The sequence below is a fragment of the Solea solea genome, chromosome 9, assembly GCF_958295425.1.
Source record: "Solea solea chromosome 9, fSolSol10.1, whole genome shotgun sequence".
Taxonomy (NCBI): domain Eukaryota; kingdom Metazoa; phylum Chordata; class Actinopteri; order Pleuronectiformes; family Soleidae; genus Solea; species Solea solea.
Genome location: NC_081142.1, coordinates 11,957,415 through 11,961,788, shown reverse-complemented (window position 1 = coordinate 11,961,788; position 4,374 = coordinate 11,957,415). Strand labels below are relative to the sequence as shown.

General features: G+C 40.6%; 1 long non-coding RNA gene across 1 annotated transcript; it reads left to right on the top strand.

Moving 5' to 3' along the window:
* Positions 1-337: 337 nt before the first annotated feature.
* On the top strand, positions 338-1,602 carry LOC131465147 (uncharacterized). Its single transcript, XR_009241287.1, has 3 exons — positions 338-635; positions 714-773; positions 1,521-1,602. It is a non-coding gene; the product is annotated as an uncharacterized LOC131465147 (long non-coding RNA).
* Positions 1,603-4,374: the final 2,772 nt, after the last annotated feature.

The window sequence follows — 4,374 nt, the reverse complement described above, 5'->3', positions numbered from 1 at the left end:
TGGAATAAACAAAACTAGATACAAAGAATGAGCGACTGTAATTAAAAGAGACACTCTTTAATGCCACACAGGATAAAGTCAAATATCACAAGAGCCACTTTGGGAACTGCAGACATAATTATGAATTCCTTCTTGGTCTCTCCGTCTCTTTCTCTCTGACACACTGTCTGCTCTTCCATTCATTTCACATTATCTGCGTGAAGTAGCGACTGAGTGCAAGTTAATTATGAGAAGGAGAGAGGAACAGGGAAAGAGGGCGGGCGCTGACCAGTCTCTACACTCTAAACACTTTCCCCCTATTGGAGCGCAGCCTGAGAGCTGCCCCACTGGCTCACTGGTGCACCAATAAAAATCCTCCATGAGAGGCTTGAGTAAACCTCTCTGACTCAGTCCTGTGACCTAAAACTCACCCGGGCATCGGTGTAAATTAGCAGGCAGCCACTGTCCACACCCAGGCAGAGGATATAAAGTACACTGCACCCCTGGAGGACAGAACGTTGGTGCAGCATATGGCTGGAAACCGTGCATGAACCCTGATGCATAAAATTGGAGCTCACAAATGTGCAGTGCAGGGTGACCCCTCAGCCAGATGTGGACCAGAACCACTCACAGAGTGATCGACCAGAATCAAATAGGTAATTGAGTCATAAAATCTTTTCCTCTCATCTTTCTCTCTCCATTCACTCGTGAGATTGTAATTTCTTCTCCTACAGGTTGCACATCTTTCGGAATCATGCATCAGTTCATCAAAGCCCAGAAAATGGGACACTGAGGTATCATGCACCCACTGACAATCTGACAACAGCTGCCATCCTAATTCAATTTTCAATTTTACATTTCGCGTTTTAATGCCACTGCTGCTCCCTATACAGTCCCTCTGGGTGCTCATCTGGAACAGTAACAACATTTAAATAATAAAGAAAATAGTTATGCAATTGCTGAACGTACACAAAACGCTGTCACAGCGAGAAGGTTTAATGTAGATGTTGAAGAGATGAGACAAATTTCATTTGTTGCAATACTGCGAGGGCTACATGCATCTGGGATTTTTTCTTTTTCTCAATGTAATGTAATGTAAACAATATAAAAGGATACAACTATTATACTACATTATTAATGGATTGGCTTTTAAAAACAAAGATTTCACAGAAACACAAAAGATGCCAAACACTGCAAGGTTGCATGGTGAGTCCAAGTGGGAAACTGAGTAGTAACTGTTGTTCTTGTGACATAATTATAATAGTAATAATAATAATAGTACAACTTTATTTTTTTAATCTAAACATTAACATTTATTTTATCTAAACATAGTCCTTGAAGTCTGACTTAGCCATGACCTGAAAAATGAAAAATTGCAGATGAGAACACAGTGTTCCTCGCACTCACTCTGCAGAGATCATTATCAGCTAAACAGATACAGAATGGCCTTACACACCCTCCATTGCACTGCACTTAAAGTGAAGTCTAAAATGACTCTATCCTTTCCCTGTCTTTTTTTTTCTTTATATTTCTTTCTCCAGACTGAAAGGAGTGGCTCTTAGTCCCACAGTTCTGGTGGAGGCTGAAGTGGCTAGAATGGAGAACTGAGCATCTGAACATCAAGGCTGTGTCACAGGGACACAGAGGGAGCTCGACAACATGGGAAGGTGTTGTTGTGAGAAACATGAGCTTGGCAGAAGTGTGAAAGATACCACAGTCACGTCTCAGTTTTTTTCTTTTTTGTCAGGGCAACACCAGCCTTCACCACATCCTGTCAGGCTGTAAGACTGCACTCACAACCAAGTCCTGACAAAGTTAGTCAAGGTGCAGGAGAAACAAACTGAAGGAAGGATATGAGCAGGTGCCATCCACTACCAGGAGAACGCCCGGAACATTTCATCAGAGCAGGTGGGGGAAGCTCAAACACAAGAGTTCCCCCAGGGACAGTGCTCTCCTATCAGCAACATGAGAGTTGATCTTAGCAGGACGCTGCAGTTCTCTCGGGAGATCACTACCACAAGCCTCTGACCAGATCTTGATGTTCTAGTGACACCAAGATCCTGCCCCTTATTTAGTTGACATTTCCAGGAGGGCAAAGAAGATGGAGGAGAAGAAGAGGTTATAGTATAATATTATGACCTCAACACAGAATACAAGGAGGCCAAATATAGAACCATCATCTATCTGAAAGAAGTCGTATAACGTGGCTTCGTACGTCCCTATAACTGCGCACTATATCACCGATGACTAGAGGCTAATGTCACATGTGCTCCAAACAAGAGCAATGGATGAGAGCCACACGGGTGCTAATGATGCTGAGCTGTGAAACATAATTGCATGTAAAAGCACGGCTCAGTCTACATTTTCTCTTAAATTTGTGAATTGTGATTCAAGATATGACTTCTTTACAATACAGTTGTAACTTTCTAGCTTACACATTTCATTTCGTTTAATACAAGATAATGGAAATAAATTAAACTCTGTTGTTAAAAATAGTAGAGGGTAAGTGGTGAGTGATCACACAGTGATGTTCAAAAGACTGATAGATAGTGCATCAAATGCACCGATAATTGTTTCATAATCGAATCGTGGCCCCTGAATCATAATTGTAAGCACCTAAAGATTCCCACCCCTAGAGCAGACTAGTGGAAGACACTGAAGAAACTGGATGAGGAGGCCAACAAAAGTGGCTTTTGGCTTTGTTTGAGGAGGACAGGGTTTGGAGCAGGATGTAACACCAGCAGGGAGACGTCCTCGCTGTCCTGCCACCAGGAGAAAATCCCAGTTTAAAGTGTTGAGATGTTGCAGAATGGTGGATCCCAACTGAGGAGATGCTTCAGGCAAGCGGAGCCAGTACAGAATAACATTCGTCTGTATATTCAATGTCTTTCTCCTGGAGATGCTGCTCATTCTCTCAGAGACAATAACTATCTATTGTGATGGTCCTCCTTTCTCTTGGACTCAAACACGTGAAGTTTAGCACAAAGACTCAACATTCCCAACTGCATTTCCTTGGAAATTATACAAATCCTTGAGATTTAATATTAATTAGAAATAAATACAATGTTAAGTTAAATGAGATAAATACTTCACTTTTCATGAGTCTCTATTAAGATGATATAAAATAATAAAAAATATATATATATAAATTAAAGGAAAATCTAGAAGAGACCACAATCGTTGTGTAGCATAAAATATATATAGCAATTTCATAGCAATATAGAGCACAAGTGATGTCCCATCCCACAGTAAGTCATAGGCTGGCACTTGGTTGAGGTGGATTATATGTTTCTGTTTTTGTGCAAATAAGATAGGGCATCTTATCTTATCCCTTCTATTAATAATTATTTGATCTCATAATTAAAAGGTAATTGTCTGTGATTCATTTCCAAGAGTTGAGATACAAGACTTAACTCACAGTCAGCACAACCAGCTACAGACAACAAGTGGCAGACAGAATAGAATCGTGCCACTCAAACACACCAAACCAACAATTACTAAAAACACACACACAAACAGATTGTGCACGGGCACTGCACGTGTCTATTTAAGTACAGATTCAATCTATTCATTTTGCATAAAAACATTGTGTTAAAAGAAAAATGTTTAAGAACAATTAATATGCTATAAAATTTCTATAAGACACTGCTGCTCCACATCGGAAGTTATTTATAATACCAGTTTAAAATGTACGTGTTTGTTTTTGGTGTAAACAGGCGAGTGGTGGACTGAAGCAAAGATTGTGCATTGGTTAAGGAAAGGCACCAGAAGATTTTTGTCAGGAATGAGCTCAGCCAGTGTATTTCTAGCCTCTCATCCAGACAGTAGAATCAGTGAAATATGTCTCACTGCTGTGAGAACACATTACCTCAGGATTTAAGAGACAGTAATAGTGTGGTGCACAATTCAGCAGCATACACAGATAAGAGCGAGTGACAGCCACATTTTTTTTACAGTATGTGTGATATCATACACTATCTATCCTGACTATTATCCTACCACAGCACTCTTATCTTCAAACAGTGGCTTCTTGAAAACCAGTGGACACGAAGTGAATTTTAATTTCAAACCCAGCACTGCCTTAGCTTCAAACACAAACTGGAGCAGGATATTTCTTCCTTACTGAAACCACAAATGCCACGGCGGGCCAGGAAAATAACAATAATAAAAATAAAACAATGTTTATACCTGTGGTTGTGCTGACCCAAGGTGGAGGTCACCGTAATCCAATGTCCGGCAGTCGATTAAGCGGAGTACGCATGCCAATTTTGTCATGACCATCACGACCCTGGGATGACGATGTGGATGTGTTTGCAGTCCAGTCCAACTTTCCTGCCGACAGCCCCAGAAAACATGTTTCTCCGCCCAGACATAATTAAAAAAAAAAAAAAAACA